We start from the raw sequence: 21,344 nt of genomic DNA, 5'->3' as shown, positions 1-21,344 counted from the left end.
GTAGGGGCAAGAAATTCTCTTCGATGAGCAGAAAACAGAATCATGTGATTACAGAGACTATTTGATGTTTGCCAAGTTTATTTACAAGTTCTGTGTAGAAAAGATATTATATTTCTCTGTTGTTATTGGGGTTTATCCTTCTCTCTCTTATTTTTCAGTTCTTTTAAATGCCTGCTTTAGGCATTCAGAACACCTGCTTGCATGGACTAGCAACCTGAGGTGCCCCACTCTTTCTGTACAGAGATATTGGTGCAGGGGGGCCTTTACATCCAGGCAGATCTCCAGGTAGTTGGAGAACTTGCTCACCTTGATCAGAAGCCTAATCTGCCCCTCTCTTCCATGTCTGGCCCATCTTCTGTGCATAGATTGTGGTGCAGTGGGGCCCTCTCTGTTTCATGCCCAGGCAGATCTGTAGTCATTCAGAGCACCTACTTGCCTGGTTCAGCAGCCTGAGCCATTCCACTCTTCCTGTGCAGAGAATCTGATGCAGGGCAAGGGCTTCTCCACTCCGAGTCCAGGCAGATCTCCAGGCATTCAAATCACCTCCTTGCCCATATTGGCAGTCTGAGCTGCCCCACTTTTCCTGAACAGATTGTAATGCAGCAGGGCCCTCTCTGCTTCATACTCAAGCAGTCAGAACACCTGTTTGCCTGGATTTCGAGCCTGGGCTGCCCCACCTTTCCTATGCAGAGATTGTGTTGCAGAATGGCCATCTATATTTAATGCATAGGCCAATCTCAAGTCATCTGAATCACACACTATCCTGGACTCAAGAGTTTAATTTGCTCCCATTGCTTGTTCTAAGACCTTGGAGTCAAGAAGTTTTTCTGTCTCCATGCATAGGCACACCTCTGGGTACTTTGTCATTGCTTACTGGATACTCACTGTGCACTGGTGTGTGTGCATGCCATTGGGGTACCTGCCATGTCTGGCCCATCTTATGCCCCTCCTGCCCCATCCAAGGGCTGAGCAGGTAGCTCAGACCACTGTACACTCCATGGATCACCCCACTGACGAAGGCAATAGAGAGCTTCTCCCAGTAAACAAAAGTCAAGTGTGTATATCTAGTTACATTGGCTGCAACTGGCTCTTACCTATAAGTGCAATCTACTGGCTTATAGATTGAATTGCACAGCCTAATATAAAACCTGCTCAAAGATGTTCATAGGGCTATAGAAGCAACGCCAAAATACCCTACCCAGTATTTTCTACAGTCACACCACCTGGAGAGGGGATGGTGAAAGGGAAAGTAAAAGAAAAAATAATAATATTATAAAAAAAGAAAAATTAAAAATCCTATCCAAACAAAAATAATTACAAAAATCAGAAGTACCAGTGTCTCCAGATGAGAGGAAACCAGCACAAGAATTCTGGCACCATAAAAAGTATGATTGTAGTGACATCTCCAAAGGATCACACTAGCTCTCCAGCAATGGTCCCTAACCAAAAGAGAAATTCAGAAATAACAGATAAAGAACTCAAACCATGAATTGCACGGAAGCTGAAAGAGACCAAGACAAGTTTTAAAGTCAACACAAAGGAACTTCTAAATAAATCCAGGAAATAAAGGAAGAGATAAACATCTTAAAAAGAAATGAATCAGAGCTTCTGGAATTGAAAAACTCACTTGAGGAATTTCAAACCCAATTGAAAGCTTTATCAATAGACTGGACTAAACTGAAGAATTTCAGCAAAAATTTCAGAGCTTGAAGACCGATCTTTCAAACTAACTTAGACAAAAAAAAAAAAACGAATTGTAAAAAATGAACAAAATCTTCAAGAAATATGTGATTATGTAAAGCAACCAAGCTTAGGAATTATTGGCATTTCCGAGAGAGAAGGAGGAAAAATAAACAACCTGGAAAACACATTTGAGGGAATACTTTTAGAAAATTTTCCTAATCTTGATAGACAGGTAGACATCTGAATACAAGAAATGCATAAAACACCTGCAAGATACTATACAAAACAAACACCACCAAGGCAGAGTCACCAGACTGTTCAAGATCAAAGCTAAAGAAAAAATCTCAAGGGCAACTAAAGAAAAAAAGCCAGATCATGTACAAAGGGAACCCCATCAGACTAACAGCAGACTTCTCAGCAAAAACCTCACAAGCCAAGAAATATTGGGGGTTTATTTTCAACATTCTTAAAGCAAAGAAATTCTAACCAAGAATTTCGTATCCCGCCAAGCTAAACTTCATCAGTGAAGGAGAAATAAAACCTTTTCTAGACAAGTAAGTGCTAAGAGAATTCATTACCATAAGACCAGCCTTATAAGAGACCTTAAGAGCAGGGGTCCCCAACTCCTGGACCAGAAAACAGTACCAGTCTATGGCCTATTAGGAACTGAGCTGCACAGCAGGAGGTAGTCACCTTACTGCCTGAGCTCCACCTCCTGTCAGATCAGTAATGACATTAGATTCTTATAGGAGCACAAACTATATTGTGAACTGCACATGCAAGGGATCTAGGTTGTGTGCTCCTTATGAGACTCTAACTAATGCCTGATGATTTGAGGTGGAACAGTTTCATCCCAGAACCATAATCCACCCCACAGCCCCCACAATCCATGGAAAAATTGTCTTCCATGAAACTGGTCCCAGGTATCAAAAAGGTTGGGGACCACTGCTTAAGAAAGTTCAAAACATGGAAACAAAACAACAATACCGACTAACATAGAAACACGCTTATAAACATAATTTCTGGGATGCAAGTTTAGTTCAATATTCACAAAACAATAAATGTGACTCACCATAAAAACAGAATTAAAAACAAAAATGATATGATCGTCTCCATAGACATGGTAAAGTCTTTGAAAAAATACAATAAACCTTCATGTTAAAAACTCTCAGCAAACTAGGCCTCAAAGGAACATACCTCAAAATAATAAGAATAATCTCTGACAAACTCACAGCCAACATCATACTGAACCAACAAAAGCTGGAACTATTCCCACTAAGAACTGGAACAAGACAATAATGCCCACACTTATCACTCTCAGTCTTCATAATACTGGAAGTCATAGCCAGAGCAATCAGGTAAGAGGAAGAAGTAAAAGGAATCCAAACAAGAACAGAAGAAAACAAACTCTCTCTTTGTGGCTAACATGATTCTATACCTGAAAAACCCTAAAGACTCACCCAAAAGGCACCTGGAACTAATAAATTGACTTCAGTAAAGTTTCAGGATACAAAATCATTGTAAAAAAAAAAATCAGTAGCATTTCTATATACCAATAACATTCAAGCTGAGAACAAAATCAAGAACACAATCCCATTTACAGTTGCCACAAACAAACTAAATTACCTAGAAATACATCTAATCAAGGAAGTGAAAGATCTCTATAAGAAGAACTATAAAACACTGCTGAAATAAATCACATATAACACATACAAATGGCAAAATATTCCATGCTCATGGATTGGAAGAATAAATGTCATTAAAATTACCATACTGCTCAAAGCAATCTACAGATTTAATGCTGTTCCTATCAAACAGCTAACATTATTTTTTCACAGAACTAGAAAAACATGATTCCAAAATTCATATGTAATAAGGGGCACAAACAACCAAAGCGATCCTAAGCAAAAAGAACGAAGATAGAGGCATCATAATACCTGACTTCAAACTATACTTATATACTTATGTAAATATACTGATAGTAATAAGGCTGCAGTAACCAAAACAACATGGTACTGGTACAAAAACAGACATATAGAACAATAGGTTAGAATACAGAACCCAGAAATAAATCCACACACCTACAGCCATCTGATCTTTGACAAATTAGATAAAAATAAGCAATCAAAAAAGGACTTCATATTTAATAAACAGTATTGGGATAATTGGCTAGCTATATGCAGAAGAATGAAACTGGACCCCTACCTTTCACCATATACACAAATTAACTCAAGATGGATCAGACATGTAAATGTAAAACCTGAAGCTATAAAAATTCTGGAAAAAACTCTAGAAAATATCACTCTGGGCATCAGCTTTGGAAAATAATTTACAACTAAATCCTCGAAAGCAGTTGTGACAAAAAAGAAATTGAGAGATGGGACCTACATAAACTAAAGAGCTTCTGCACAGTGAGAGAAACTATCAAGAGACTGAACAGAAAACCTACAGAATGGGAGCAAATATTAACAAACTATGCATCTGACAAAGGTCTACTGTAGAGAATCTATAAAGAACTTAATAAGAAAACACAAATAACTCCATTAAAAAGTGGGCAAAAGACACTGAGACTCTGTCTCAAAAAACAAAAACAAAAACAAAACAACTCCATTAAAAAGTGGGCAAAAGACATGAACAAACAGTTCTCAAATAAAACATGCAAGCAGCCAACAAGCATATTACAAAATGCTGAACATTACTAATCATCAGAGAAATTCAAATCAAAACCACAATGAGATACCATCTCACACCAGTCAGAATCGTGATTATTCAAAAGTTAAAAAAAAAAAAAAAAAAGAACACCAACAGATCATCTGGCAAGGCTGTGGAGAAAAGGGAACACTTATCCACTTTTGGTGGGAATATATTTAGTTCAGCCACTGTGGAAAGCAGTTTGAAGATTTCTCAAAGAACTTAGAACTACTGTTTGACCCAGAAGTCTCATTACTGGGTATCTATCCAAAAGAAAATAAATCGTTGTACCAAAAAGACACACAATATGCACTCATGTGTTCACTGCAGCACTATTCACAGTAAAAAAATCATGGAATCCACCTAGATGCCTATCAACAATGAACTGGAGAAAGAAAACATGGTATATTTACACCATGGAATACTATGCAGCCATGAAAAAATAACACAATTTTCTTTACAGCAACATGAATGCAGCTGAAAGCCATTAATCCTAAGCAAATTACTACAGAAACAGAAAATTAAATACCATATGTTCTCACTTATAAGTGAGAATCAATCATTTGGTAGTTGTGGATATTAACATGGCAAGAATAGACACTGAGAACTACCAGAGGGAGTAGTGAGGGAGGGACAAGGGCTGGAAAAATAACTCTTGGATACTATTCTCTCTAACTGGGTGTTTTAGTCCATTCTCACACTGCTATAAAGAACTACCTGAACTGGGTAATTTATGAAGAAAAGAGGTTTAGCTGACTCACAGTTCTGCAGGCTTAGCAGGAAACATGACTGGGAGACCTCAGGAAACTTACAACCTTGGTGGAAGGATGAAGGGGAAGCAAGCACCTTCTTTACCTGGCAGTAGGACAGAGAGAGTGAAGGGGGAAGTGCCACACACTTTTAAACCATCAGATCTCATGAGAACTCACTCATTAGCGTGAGAACAAGGAAGAAATCTGCCCCCATGATCCAATTGCCTTCCACCAGGGCCTTCCTCCAATTTGACATGAGATCTGGGAGGGGCACAAATTCAAACCATATCACTGGGTGATGGGATCATTTGTAGCCCAAACTTCAGCATCAAGCTATTTGCCCATGTAACTAAACTTCACATGTACCCCTTAATCTAAAATAAAAGTTGAAAATATAAGAAATAAAAAGTAAAATATAATATAATGAATATCTCCTTTAAATGTATTCTTTACCCAGGTGTCTGTACACAGTTGTTATTTGATATACTCCCTCATTATCTATTTAACTGCCCCCAATCACCCTGGCAGGGTGTAGGGTTGCTTGCTTCAGAATACTGTTGAAATGCCCATATTCAATCCTTGATATTGATAAGCTAAGGTGGCAGCATTGTATTTTTCCTTGTGAGTGAGAGGAAACTTCGATACCATTAAACTCTGAGCCAGATGAAACTACTGTTTTGTGTACTCCAAATTGTTTCTTTTTAAACAGAAAATAATAATCAAATATAATATAATAGCCCATAAATTTGGAGGCCAAAGAAATTTCTATACTGTACTGATTATTAAAAAGATTTATTGTTTACTATATGCCAGACATTAAGCGAGGTGATAACTATATAATAATTAGAAAGATAATCATATATCTGCTCTAATATCCTGGGAAGGTATAATTCCTATGCCCCATTTATAAATCCCTCAGCCCCACCTTTTATTCATACCATTGCTGTGGCTGTGGTAGAACTTAGGACAGGTGCGAACTAACAGTGCCTCACCTTGGACTTCCACCTTCCCAATTCCCATCCCCGAATTCCCTTACCAGGGAATAGGACCCCATGGGGATCTAGTCAGCATTTTTTTTCTTTGCAAAATAGTATTTAGGCACAGATGTTATGGGCTTACCCTGGACCAAAGAGAATAGAGCCAATAAATAAATGATTTCCTCTGTCATCTGCAAGCCAGACAGTTCAGGAATGCATTTCATCACGTTTCTTATTAGCCCCAGTGGGAACACATTTAAGTCCATAGTGGTCTTTCTTACTTCCCTGATTTAACTTATTTCAGTCTGGCCTCTCACTCCTATTCCCTGGAATCCATTTTCACTTTAACTACTTGCACACAAGTCTTTTTCTCTTCTGCTCTGGGGAAACCTAGGGCGAGATATGATGGAGACAGACTAAATAATTCAAAAAATAAATTTACAATTATAAAGAATATTTTAGAAAGCTATGTGACCATATTGCAGGTGTAGTTCACCAAGTTGAAAGGGTCCAGGAAGGCATCTGTTATAAAATAGGGTTTGAGCTGAAGATTGCGGTTAACAACGTGAGTGGAAGGAGAAATCTAGGCAGAGGAAACAGTACCTGTAGAGAACGGAGGACACAGGCGGCTTTAGAGTTCTGGAAGAACGAGAAGCCGTCAGTGTAGCTGCGATGCAGGAAGCCAGTGGTTAGAGAGGGGACCAGCTCCTGCATGCAGTATTGTTGCTGGAGGGCTCAGGAGGGTCTCCAGATGCCAATGAGACCCAAGTCCCTGCCTGTGTTCCAGGTTCTTGATACTGCCTCAAGAAAGAATTCAGAGTTTGGGCTTCTAATTTTATGCTGCTCCTAATTAGGGGGTAGAATAATGAGGATTTCAAGAAAAAAAAATGTAGAGATTTCTTGGAATTGGGGTGCCACCTTTTTTTGTTTGTTTGTTTGTTTGTTTCGTTTTGTTTTGTGACGGAGTCTCGCTCTGTCGCCCAGGCTGGAGTGCAGTGGCGCGATCTCGGCTCACTGCAAGCTCCGCCTCCCAGGTTCACGCCATTCTCCTCCCTCGGCCTCCCGAGTAGCGCCTGCCACCATGCCCGGCTAATTTTTTTTTTTTTTTTTTTTTTTTTTTGGTATTTTTAGTAGAGATGGAGTTTCACCTTGTTAGCCAGGATGGTCTCGATCTCCTGACCTCATGATCCATCCACCTCCGCCTCCCAAAGTGCTGGGATTACAGGCGAGAGCCACCGTGCCCGGCTGCCACCTATTTTTATACTACATACGGCCGTGCTCCTATCTGTCCTGGTGCTGGTGGGTGTGTGACTTAGTATGGTAATGAGCATATGATTGGTCTGGGGTAGAACATGGGTTAAACCCAATACTATGTTGGACCCAGCCGGTTTCAACCAGCTTAGCCCCCATCCTGTTTGTTAGGATCTTATCAGCCCAAGTTCGTCCTTGTCCTTGTGGCTAACTGGAACAGCTGCTTTTCTGCTGCTGTGTGAAATTGCTGCTTATTTGCCCACTTCTCCGGTGACTACCCAGCATCCTTATTTTATGGGTGTTTCTTTAATTAGGGGTGTAATAATCATTAGATATTCTGGAAAAGAGGGGATTTCAGGGACTCCTGGTTACTGACCACTTTCTCCCTTATTTGGGTTTGCCCAGAAGAGTCATGGACATATCACCCTGATGGGGGTTTTAGTCATGTTCTCTCCCTTATTTTGGGTTTTCTGTTATCCTGTAGTTTCTTTGCCTAGTTCTTGTTTTGGCAGCTGTTTGGGTTTTTCCATCCTTCTGCGACCACCTAGATCTATTCCTATTTTAATATGAGCCAAATAAATATTTTGGTTATTCTCTTAAGAGCCATAGAAAACTATTTAATGATTTGAAACAGCTTTAAACACATGTGTGTGTATATATATATATTTTAAAGATCACTCTGGCTACCTAATGTGTATAAAGACAATAACCACAAAGTAATAGAAATCAGTTTTAAGACAAAATCAGCCAATCTCTTCCCAAACACTATAACCGAATCTAAGGTTCTTATTTGCTAACTCTCAGCTACTATTTCTCTATGTGTAAAATGAGGATCTCTAAAAAATGTTCAGTTCTAACAGTCAGCTTTTTTCTTTTTCTACTTCAATTTAGCAATATTATGATTCAAAATAATGAGTTCCTCATTACATGCATAAACTTATATAAAATTAAATATTAATTTTGAGCTCCTGCCCTTCACAGCCCTTAGCAATTGCAGGCACTAATTAAGGTAGAGCTTTATATTTTCTTTTTAGACCAGAGTTTTTGAATGATTTATATCAAGTATTTAGTCAATAATTCTCAGTTGTCATTAACAGTAATTAATTAGTATTAAACAATACTAATTTAAGTAGCATTTTTCCACTAGATTTTAAGTTGAAGATAGGTGCTATGCTTGACTCCCATATATCCTCAGCATCTAACAGTTCCTTATACTTAGAAATCACTCAGCAGGTAAGTTGAATAAATAAGTAAATGAGTGAATGAATTGCTGTTCACTTGAATGAGGACAACCTATTTGGACCTCAGTCAAGTGGACAGAAATACATTTTTTTATTTGCTCAATCACTGTCACTACCGGGGAGAAGCTGCACATCTCAGTTGACTCTCACCTTAGACTCTGCCTATTATTATTATTTTTTTGACAGATAAAATTGTATATGTTTACTATGTATGTCATGAAGTTTTGAAGTATATATACATTGTAAAATGACAAAATCCAGCTAATTAACATATGTATTACCTCACATAGTTATTTTCATGCACATCCATGTGAAGAGACCACTAAACAGGCTTTGTGTGAGCAGCATAGCTGTTTATTTCACCTGGGTGCAGGCGGGCTGAGTCCGAAAAGAGAATCAGCAAAGGGTGGTGGATTATCATTAGTTCTTAGAGGTTTTGGGATAGGTGGTGAAGTTAAGAGCAATGTTTTTCGGGCAGGGGTGGATCTCACAAAGTACATTCTCAAGGGTGGGGAGAATTACAAAGAACCTTCTTAAGGGTGGGGGAAATTATAAAGACCCTTCTTAAGGGTGGCAGAGATTACAAAGTACATTGATCAGTGAGGGTGGGGCAGAAACAAATCACAATGGTGGAATGTCATCAGTTAAGGTTATTTTTACTTCTTTTGTGGATCTTCAGTTACTTCAGGCCATCTGGATGTATACGTGCAAGTCACAGGGGATGCGATGGCTTGGCTTGGGCTCAGAGACCTGACAGTTATCATCCTTGTGGTGAGAACACTTTACAACTACTTTCTTAGCATTTATATTAACTATAGTCACTATGTTGTATAATAATTTTCCTGATTGTGTTTCTTCTATATAACTGAAGCCTTGTATTCTTTGATTCTGCCTATTTCTTTCTGTCTTCTTTACCCATGTGCTTGTGTTAAAATGCCCTTCCTCCCAAAAATGCACAGATGATCAGAACTCAGGTCAGTTGCATTCTAAAAACTCACGTCAGTTGTAATCTACAAACTACGGGCTACTGGGCCATCTTATAAAGTAGAATGCTCATGTTTTGCAACTGTGTGTCTGCTTTTTAAACTGGATTAGTATGCCAGGTAAAAATATAAACCTAAGGATATATGTTTGATTCCATATTAATAATTTTTTCATATGATGTTTAAACATATAGGGATAGTTTTTAAAGTTGTATATGATTTGATACATGTTTTATATTTGCACAGTATTAACTCTAATGTAAAAGTAGAATTTACATTATTTATTTTATGATTAAATTTCCAAAGTCCTTAGACCACCACTTTCTTGCAGATGTTTCCCAGATCTCTGTCTAGTTCTACACTGTAGTCCAATATACTCATTTTCAGCTGGCTGTTTCTGCTTGACTTCTGCTCTTGGGCCATGGCAGTTCTCCTGGGTATAGGTGTATGCTTACCTTACCGCCTGGTACAAGTTAAAAAGAATTCAAATATTTTTCTATTACTTTATCTTTCCCAAAGCACATTCTATTTGATCCTCACAAAAATTCTGTGAGCTAACTTATTCCTACTTAGAGGAGGAAATTAACATGAGGAAAATAAAACTTAGGTGGCTTCTTTGAGGTTACATAGATAATCCAATGACTGACGTCCTTATAAGAAGGCTGTGCAAAAACACAGTCACACACAGCAGGAAAACAGCTAGTTGAAGGTGGAGGCAGAGACTGAAATGATGCAGCTACAAACCGAGGAAACCAAAGGATTGCTGGCAATCACCAGCGGCTAGGAAGAGGCAAGAAAGGATTCTTCCCTGGAACTTTCAGAGAAAACATACCATGTTAAAATCTTAATTTCAGACTCCTTGCTTCTAGAATTATGAAAGAATAAATTTCTATTGTTGTAAGCCACCCAATTTAAGCTAATTTGTTATGTCAGCCCTTTGAAATGAATACAGGCGATTTCTTCTTTCACTTCACAAAAGTATTACATATTCAAAAGAAAGCATCATAACCATACTGAGATGCATATACTGAACAGTAAACTAGGCTCATTCACTATCAGAAGGACGTGATTCAAAACGTTAGGTTCAAAACAAATCTGAATTCATGACTTAAACGTAGGATAACCTTTCACACATCCTAAGTATAATTAATTTCTATAGCATGGATGTTAAATCCATAGACCCATTATTTTTCAAAGAATTATAAGCCTTATTATAACTCAAGAATCTGTGTGACTTCCATGATTACAGAGAACTGAATCTTTGGTTTCTCAATGTAGCTTTAGCTCTGAAAATTCTCTAATTATATTATATTATAAAACTAATAATTTTACTACCAATGGGATATCAATATCTCTAAGAAAATAAATCAGTCATAATCATGATCGTTACTCATATGCTGAATGACAGCATATTTTAATTGTTCTTTTGATAACAAATTATCAGAGTTCACAATAAATGTTTCCCCTTTCAGATAGTCTAATTTTTTTTAAAAACGGTCAAGGCATGATCAATTATTTACTTTATATTTAATTTAGGTTCATGATCTTTAAGGATCATGAACTTTAAATTTAATAATTTTTATTTCAAGTCACATAAATTAAAAATTAAAACCTATTTAAATAGTCATTAAAGAGGTCTCTGAATATAGTCTCATTATTTATATCTTTTTAAAAAAATAAGGAATACCTTTTTCAAAAATTCTTGAGGATAAATGACCATTAAATTAATTATGTGGTAAAAATTTACTTCTATTTTTGTAAAAGTTGAAACTGAAGGTCATTATCTCAACAGAACTTTATTACTTTCTTCTAGAAGGAAAGAAATGGGCCTACTGAGGACTGACAAGGGCACCATACAAAGTCAAGGGCATTAGAATTGCCAAAGAGTGAAATAATTCTTTCAAAGTATGCATGGGAGACATTAATGTTGCAAAATAACCATAGAAGGAGTTGATTATTTTACAAGTAACTGAGGGTGAGGACCACCTCTGTGATAAAGGAGAAATATGAAGCATATGCATACATACAGGATTTGGGAGGATTTAATCTTGGGATAACAAAACAAAAGAAGAGTGCCTTATCTTCTAACACTATTTTTATTTAAATGAAATCATTGCATTCTGGCCAAAAAGTGTTTATGCAAATATTTTGAAAAGAAGAAAGAGAAGTGGTTAATCATGAAATAATACCAATAAAGTAAAAGTAACATAAAAAAATCATTACTATGAAGAAAATTAGATGACACTCAGAAAACACACAGAGAGAAAACATAAAAGTTAAATATTAGGTTTAAATCATGAGGATAATTAAGGAAATACTGGACTAATGATCAACAAGAGAAGACTACTCTGAAAACAGCCACATGATATTACACTTGTTCCCTTTTTTATTGGATTGGAAAAGCAGTGTGTACTGTTGTGAAAATTTCACGCCTGAATTTTCTCAAAGTTGTTGGCAAATACAGTGATGTGTCACTTAATGACAGGTATAAGTTTTGTGAAATGCATTTTAGGTGATTTTGATATTGTGCAAACATCATAAAGAGTGCTTGTACAAACCTAGCTATACCATATAGTCTACTACACCCTAGGCTATATGGTATAGCTATTGTAATCTTATGGAACCACTGTTGTATATGTGGTTCATCATTGACAGAATCATTGTTAAGAAGCATATGACTGTACTTAGGAATAGGTGGAGACTCATAACCTAAATGCTAATATATTACAGAAATCAGTTTTTACTTAACCCGGCCCTAGGGTTCTAATAAAAACAGATAACCTCTACCCTGTTACATTAGCCTTATATTTTTAATGTTTTTTCAAAGTTTTGAATATCTATATAAAATATATAATTATTAAAATTCAGAAATTCAGATGTCTCAAATATAGAAAAGACCAAGTGTGGAACCAAAGGAAATTTCTTATGACTGTGTCCTAAAAAAGAAAAATAACTAGCCATTTTGGGTCAGAGATTTCTGTGAGCCATTTAAATTGATAGATTTATGTGAGTCACCAAAGAGCAAATGGATTTTTGGACTGCGTAATCAAAAGACTATATCTAAGAACGTATACATAATTGCCTCCACTTACCATTGAATACACCACTTTTATATTTCAGTACCGAAGAGATGGTCTTAGTGTTCTCCTCAGCTTAAATAAACATTACATAGGTTTTCTCCTGACTAAAGGTCTATGGCCTCTCTTTTCTTGGAGCATTTACTTCAAAAAACTTGTATTTGTAAATTTGTTCTTTGCCCCTTTGAGACATAAATCTTTTCATAACCTCTGGACAGTTTTACAACCCAGTAATGTCCTTCTTAAGGATCTAGGAGCCATCCCTTTGAAACATAATCATCAAGGAAGATACTGCCACTAACTCCCAGTCTTTGGGGTAGCATAGTAGCCTAACTTTGATAAATGCCAATTAGCAAATTCAAATGGACTAATCACATTGACCAACCTCCCACCTAACATCCTATTTTTATACCAGTTCACCTCAGTTCTTAAAGATTCTCCCACCTTTTGTTTAAAGCAGTATTGAGTTCAATCTCTGTCTGCCTTTGAAATAGTCTTGAATAAAGACTTCTTACCTGTTTAACTTGTCTGATGCAAGTTTTCCTTGACAAAAGCTCTAGGAACTACATATCAAAAAATCTATGAACAAACTTTTAAAGATTTAGAAGACAAACAAAAACGTAATGAAAAAGCTAAAACTAAAGTAACATTGAAGAGAATGAGTGTCTCTTCCTAGCTTGTGATAGCCATTTAGTATTGGCTTAACTTGAGGAAGTGCAATCTCATCAGATCAATTCTGACTTGTTTCTAAACATTTATCACCCTCTGGATGCTGAGAGTATAATTTAGAACTGTTATCTTTAACAGCCTTCACACTATCTAGAATAATCATTGGAAACCAATGTGTCCCAAGAGAAGCCTTCGTTCTTAATCCACTTATAAAAAAAAAAAAACAGAAACAAAACAAAACGAAAAACTAAAACAGGAGGCATTTTTCTTGCTTTTTAGTTTTGTGCTCCAATTGCGAATAATGCTCTGCCTTCAAACTAACTCTGTGTCCGGCCACTCCCTTCCCACACAGGAAGTAAATGTACTCCTTCAGACACCCCACATTCTTCTGAAAATCTACTTATTTCTGACTATTTAGAACCAAAATGTTGTAGGCATGCCTAACGTTCAGTATTATCTGGGGGCTTAATCTTTTATTCTTGGCATATAATCTAATCACTCCCCAGATTACATTATGTGCCAGAAACTGATAACTTTGTTACTCATTCATCAAAACAAAGTTCCTTTTTCTGTGTTAGGCTACATATTTCAACCTCCATTGCAGTTTGATATAGTCTTGTGACTAGCTCCTGCCAATGAAATACAAATGAAATGATGTGTACCACCTCTAGGCCAAGCTTTTTAGAACTTGAGTCGTCTTGTATATCAAGAGATCATAGTTGTGGGTGAGGCCAATAAATTGTTTCTTCATTCAAAGGTCTTTGCACCATGAAGAACCACAGCTGATCTCAATAGACAAGACTGTATGACCCTGATATGCTGGGGTTTGAACTGAATGGAGTAAAAGGAGAAATTGGGTTGTGTCTCTTGTAAAAGGGATATAAGTGTGTTGTATATGCAAGGATGTAACAAGGATCCAGTGCAAATGAATCCAAATGGATACTTGCTGAGTAGGAAGTCTTATGGCTAACTGTTCGCTGAAAATAGTTCTCTCTTCTCTTAGGCATAGAGCTATGCTATTATTGCAGCTTCTCTTGTAGTTCACTGTGGCCATACAGTTTATTCTCACCAATGGAAAGTAAACTAGAGTGATGTGCATTATTTCAAGACCAAAGCTTTTATGGCATTTAAGTTCCCCTTCAATGCTCTTTTACCCTTTTGACTGGCTTAGATGGAGAATACAAGACAAAACTGGAAGACTTTATTGAAGATGGCAGTCTCCTTCAGCATGTATCCCTAAAGACTACATGAAAGAGAGATGACTCACTAATCTATTTACCTTCCCAGGAATATTATGAGGGAAATGAACTACTGCTTTCTAAACCTTTATGTGTTTTGGGTCTCTGCTATAGCAATTAGTGTTACTCCAGTGGTTCTCAACAGGGAGCAATTTTGTCCCCCAAAGGGTATTTCACAATATCTGGGGAAATGTTTGGTTGTCACAACTTGGAGGTGAGGGCTGCTGGCATTTTGTGGGTAGAAGTCAGGGACACTATACATCCTACAAGGAATAGGAAACTCCTCCCTCATTAAAGAATTCTTCCACCCAACACGTCAATAAAGCTAAAATCTTTCTTAACTAATAACGATCATTGTTTCATAAATTGATGTTATGCTGCATCTGGGGCAAACGTGCTATGTCCCTTTGGAGAAATTTCTTAGACAACTCGTCTTACAACAAGATGTCTTATTATGGATATTTGTGTACTTCTGAACATTGTTCAAATTGTGGCACATCAATAATATCTAAATGCCGTAAGGGATGGCATCCATACAATGTCATTTAAAAGGCAAGTGAGTATACTTGAACAATGGAGAAGGTTCACTGTCATTAGAAAAACAGTAGGAAGTTAATATTCTATTGTCCTCAATTAAATCTCTGAAGGATCTAATCTAATTTAACAGACTAAATATACACTCATGGCTTTGTAAAGCCAATATGAAATAATTTCTTTGAAAGGTAACAGCAGTTTTTTTAAGGTAGAGATTGACAAGGTTTATCAGTGCAACGATGTAAAAGATACGAGGAAAAAGGAGAGAGAAAGCATGAGGTTGATGGAGCTGTGTAATGCAGTGATTAAAAATGGAAAGATCTAGTTCAAAATATGGGAGGTGGTGTAGTTAGTGAGTGGAAAAAAATGAGTTGGGCATTTTTAGGTTCTGTCTGATTCAGATTCATGTAAGTAATAACAATTGTCAGCCACTAAAGATATTCAATTTCATTTGGAAACTGACCACAGAACAAATGATATACAAAAGTTTAATAGGCATATATGTTGACACTGTGGTGGGAAGGGGAGGATTTTTTTTGCCTATACTGTGATGGAATTAAGGTCCCGTCAGACCTTGAGCAATGCCCCTTCTGAAACAGGAATTCATTGGATTACTGTGACTTGTCCCGACTTCCTTGCAAGGTGGAGAATAGAAAAGAGGCACAGTCTTTTGGGTTTTCACTATTTTTTTTTCCCTTGTGAACTAAGATGTGTTCCTTGTGGTGAGAAGGATCTAGTAAAGTCATAATCCATTTAAATTTATTTCAATTATAAGATGTGTGAAGTTATACATTTATTATAAATAGCAATACAAACTTTCCTCCAAAGAGGAAAAAAACATCATTAGGGAATCTGGTGAGCTATAAAAAATTAAATTATAACAATTATTTTTATTTAATTACTTTGTAATTATAGAAAACATTAAAATAAAGTAAAATTTTCAAGCCACTGAAGACTTTTTAAAAATGTGTATGTTATACAATCAAGATTTCAACACCTGTTTGATTTCTGATGAAAACACAGCCTTACTAATTTAAATGGCCTATCCTCACTTAGTTTTAAAGCTATAATGGCTTTAAATAAGTTTTAAAACTGACTTATAGTTTTAAAACTTAGTGAGGGTGGGCCAATTAAAACTATAATGGCTTTCAGGCACTAGAAAACTATAATAGCTTTCAGCCACTAGAAATTTTAGCCACACATTAATTATTTTACATAACCCAATTAAATGAACTGAAATACTTAAAGTACTTTCAGAAGAATGCGTAAGAGTATATATGTGTGTAAAGGCAAGTACTATAGAGTCTATTGCAGAAAGATGTGAGTATATGTAATCGATATATGTCTACAATAATGGAAATATTAGCTAATCATTTTGATGTTTTGTCAGATGATACCAAAAATAAATACTTCTCAACATGTGCATGTTATGAAAAGCAACTGGCTGAATAACTTTCTAAATTTTTCAGTGTCAGATGGAATATTTTATATCCTTTAATGACATGTAGGTAAGGTGATACATGCTACTTCTAGGCCAAGGCATGAATGTATGGATGTGTGTGTTTAGGGCAGCACCCGATTTGTGTTCTAATCACTAGCACATGAGGAATCACATGTAAACCTGGTAGACTGGTCTTGAGTCACCCTGAAATCCTGGAGTTTGCCTTTGGATTGTTTCTTCTGGGGAGGAGGGTGAGTGATCATTCTGTAAGAAGAAGGCTATAAAAATAAATGGAGTCACAAGAGCAGACGGTTCCTTTTCCCCAGCCTCCCTTACTGTGGTGCATGGTGGCCATGTAACTTGTCCTCACTGAAAGAGTCTGACTTGAAGACATGTTTACACTCAAGGCCAAGCTCCTAAGAGATTCATGAATATACTTCCACCAGATCATGTTGCCTTCTTCAGTTTTCTTTGGAATTTGAATACTAGATTTTATTTATGGATTTATTGGATGGCGCAGTAATGGAAAGGAAATAATATCTCTGTTCTTCCTGCTTCTCAGAAGTTCAACTAACTTCTCAAGAAGAAGCTGCCTTAGAAGAAAATATAATAAGTGAATAGGCATTGAGTATTTTTGGAGAGCAATGAGAAATTGATCTGATTAAATACAAAAGGTTTCTTATAAATACAAACTCTGGATACAAATAGATGCTTTGTAAAATACAAAGTTATATTCAAGCATTAGTCATGTATTTAATAAAGCTTTAATGGACACCAAGCACTGAGCATTAGAAAGTATGTTTGGCCCTAGGGACATATAGGTAAATGTGATATGGTCTGTACTGTCAAAAGCCTTAAAGAAGTGTCAAAGACACAAGTAATGAATGCTTGAGAGACCTTGTGAAAAGTGTCTTGATGGAGGTGTGCATAATGTGCTCTGGGGATATGGAGAAGTGTCTACACTGGGCATGGGAATGAGGAAACTCTTCTTTGGAGAGGGGTGGGTGGTTTGGATGTTACAAGAATCAGAGTCATAGATAATCAGTAGGAGCATTATGTGTCAAGACCAAAATTTCTGACCTTAATGTTTTCCATGTCATAGCAATATTTACCTAGCCATGAGTATGGGAACCTGTTGCTTCTCACATGTTTTCTATAGTATCTTTTTAAAATCATGAAGATTCATTGCCTCATTCAAATGTTACACAATGATATGGCACTTGTGGCTGAACTAGGTATGAATTGAGGGAGTATACAACTTAGGAAACATATCTGTGCTGCGCTACCTTGTTCAGGGACCTTTTATATTCAACTTTGTTTAGAGCTTAGACTACAATTTTGCCTACCACAAGTAGTAACACACTTCTGCCCCCCTCCAACTGATGCCCCCACCACCCACACCACTTAGGTCTAAATTTCCCTTCAAAGGACACCTTGTAACTAAGGTGACCCTATTTCCAGTTTTCCTAGAGGAGTCCTAGCTAACTTCTGATGTCACAGCAAAATTAGCACCCCATTTCATCTTCAAGAATGTCCTAGTTTAGTCAAAACCATTATATGGGCACTCTACGTGAATTAACTTGAGTTTCCTGCCCATGATGTAGTCACCCAGGATTTTAGAAAAAAAAAATGTATCATCACCCTCTCTGGTTTTTGCCCCCTCCATACTATTAAACCTCCCAGGAACAATTTATTGTTGAGAAGCCTGACATTGGTATTTTATTTTCTTCTAATTTAATGCCAATGACCTAGTCCCCACAATAGCCATAAATGATATATAATATGCTAACAGCACCTGGTTTTGCCTTAGGATAACAAACCAGTCAATTGTTTACAAGTAGTAAAGATGGATTTTGTAATGATGGTATGGCTTAATCCTCCAGTTATATGAATTAAAAATGACACAACATTATCCTTTAGGCTGTTATATAGAATTTAGTGTTATGCCTGAAAAAGGAAATAAAGGGTGCTATTGCAATGTCTGTTTCTCATAACGCTGTCATAAACTACATTTTAGTACCAGATTTTTATGGACTTGACTGCAAGAGAGAAATAAGGCAATAAAAGATAATATTTTGAGTTATTAGGATGAACAAAAAAGGAGGAACTGCCATGGATATAAATAAAACATACATGATATCATATATATGTATGTATGCATGTGTGCTCACCTAAAAACATGAATATGCACATATTGATGATCAATATTATTTTATAATAACAACAGATAAATTTGTGCACCTTCTGTTTCTTAATATTTTACATGCACTTTCACTGTTTTCCCCCCAACAGCCTTAAATGGTCGGTAGTATTAGTATCCCCAGTCTTACTATGGGGAATCTGAAAAGGAGAAGGATAAATGATTTGCCAAAGGTCAAATCTCCCATAAATAAAATGTGGAACAGGTCATTTGACTCCCAGAACCTGTGTTCTTAGCTACCATGTAAGCATAATAATTTTTAAAATAAATACATAGAGAAAAGTGCACAGCTCAATATTTTTTAAAACAAATTGAACCAGACTAAATTCATCTTTGAATCCAGCACCTGGAATAAGAATGAACATTATCAGCACCTTAGAAATCCTGCTTGTACTCATCCCTGGTTATACCCCTCCTCAAAAGTATAATAACTAGATTAGATTTGCCAGTTTTGGGATTATATATATATATATAGAGAGAGAGAGAGAGAGAAGCATATCAAATATAACTCATTTATTTTTGCCTAATTTTGTTTGTGTGATTCATCCACTTTGTACATAACAAGTTTTTAAAACTCTTTTAGCTTGGAGTAGTTTATTGAGTGATTCTGCTATAGTGTATATTGTGTCCATTCCCTGTTGAAATATATTTGGATTGGTTACCGTTTGGAGTTATTATAAGTTGTATTGTTTTGAACTATTTTGTACATGCTTTTTAGTATTTACATGTAATTATTTGTACCACTTGTAGACGTAAGTAGAATTACTGGGTCATCGGGAATCACAGGGCTTGTGTTCAATCAACTTTAGTACGTAAGTCCCACCTTTCCAAGGTGCTTGTATCAAACCGAGTAAGAGTTCTCACAACTATCAGCCTAACAGAATTCTACTTCCTTCACATTCTCCCCAGTCATGGGTGTTTTCTGTCTTTTTCATTTTAATCTTTTTGGCAGATGAGGTTTTGTGGTTTTAATTTTCATTTCTCTGATGACTAATGAAGTTGAGCTGTTTTTATATGTTTATTGGCTATTTCTATATCCACTTTTGTGAAGTGCATATGTTGTTTTATGCCTTTTTAAATTATTTGAAGGAGTTCTTTATACATTATGGATACAAATTTTTTGTGGACTGCAATGTCACCTCACACCTTGTATTCTAGCTTGCCCTTCCTTATGACCTTCCCAAAGATTTTGAATTTGCCTAGCAGGCCCCATAATCACATAAGCCAATTTCTTGCAATAAATCTCAAATATATATCTTCTGCTGGAGTGTTTCTGCAGTTGAACCCTGCCTAATACAATATCATTCATCAGATTTTAAAATTGCTCATCTATTTTTAGTTTGCTGAAAGTTTTTTTTTTTATCATGAATAAGTATCGACTTTTATAAATGCTTTTCTGCATCTATTGAGATGATTACCTGGCTTCATTCCACTAATCTGTTAATGTGATAAACTACAGTGAATGATTTCTTAATATTAATCCAAACTTGCATTCCTGGAATAAACCCTACTTGATCATGATGAGTTATTCTTTTTATATATCTCTGGATTCAATTTCCAAATGTCATTTTCAGGATTTTAGTGCCTATGTTCATGAGAAATATTGACCAGTAATTTTCCTTTCTTATTAGTGTCCTTGTTAGGTTTGATTAAAAAATTATGGGGCCTCATAAATGAGGTGGAAGGGTACACTCTTTTTTTTCATTTTGGGAAATAATATATGGAAGTTTGTATCATTTCCTTTTTAAGATTTGCAAGAATTTGCCAATATAATTATCTCGGCCTGGAATTGTATTTCTCCTGGGCCAGTATAGTCATCTGGGATTGTATGTTCTGTATTTTGCAATAAAGAGAAACTCATTCAGGTTTGTTTTTCTTCTTATTTCATTATGGCAAGTTGCGTTTTTCAAAGGATTTTGTCCATTTTCTCCAAACTGTTATATTTATTGACAAAAATTTGTTTGTATTTTAGACTTATTATCATAGTAGTATTCCATTTTTTCATTGACAGTATTGATCATTTATCTTCTCTCTTTGTTCTGATTAACTTGAAGAAGGCTTTTTTATTTTTGTTAACCTGACAAAAGAATCTTCTGTCTCTGTTGATTATTTTGATCATATATTTGCAATTAGATTTTATCTCTATATTTTGTTTTTATTTTTATTATTTCATTCTTTCTACTTCCTCTGGTTTAAGTTTGCTCTTCTATTACCATCTTAAGATGGAAATCTATATCTTTGGGGTCTACCTTTTTGTCAATGTATACAATTAGCATCATAAATTTCTCTCTGAGCAATGCCTCAGCTCCTCAGCTGCATCCCTGCAAGTGGAATAATGCCCTTGTATTATGAGGGTTAATTTTACTAGGCCTTGAATTGGTGTGGGCTATTTTGTTGAAGTAATAAATGTGCTTAAATGGTAGTCATTCCTGGTCAAGAGATGAATATACTGATTAGTGTTTTTTTGTAACCACGTGTCCAAGGTGAGGTTTGGGGTGCTTTATAACTGCTTGTCAGCATTGTTTGTTGATAACAGTGAGACTGATTATTTGTGCCTGATCTTAGGTAAAACCTTGGAGGGGTCTACCATTGAGGTGTCTATGCAGC

The 21,344-nt window shown here is 36.2% G+C and overlaps 1 long non-coding RNA gene across 1 annotated transcript in view; it reads left to right on the top strand.

The window, feature by feature from the left end:
- The first annotated feature begins 9,265 nt into the window (after positions 1 to 9,265).
- Positions 9,266 to 21,344, top strand: part of LOC129526627 (uncharacterized) — a 44,262-nt gene continuing 32,183 nt past the window's right edge. The window contains exon 1 of the long non-coding RNA XR_008671308.2: positions 9,266 to 9,366. This is a non-coding gene — a long non-coding RNA (uncharacterized lncRNA). The remainder of the gene's footprint in view (positions 9,367 to 21,344) is intronic.

Source organism: Gorilla gorilla, chromosome 15, assembly GCF_029281585.2.
Source record: "Gorilla gorilla gorilla isolate KB3781 chromosome 15, NHGRI_mGorGor1-v2.1_pri, whole genome shotgun sequence".
In the NCBI taxonomy this organism is placed as follows: Eukaryota; Metazoa; Chordata; class Mammalia; order Primates; family Hominidae; genus Gorilla; species Gorilla gorilla.
This window is presented reverse-complemented; position numbering and strand designations above follow the sequence as displayed.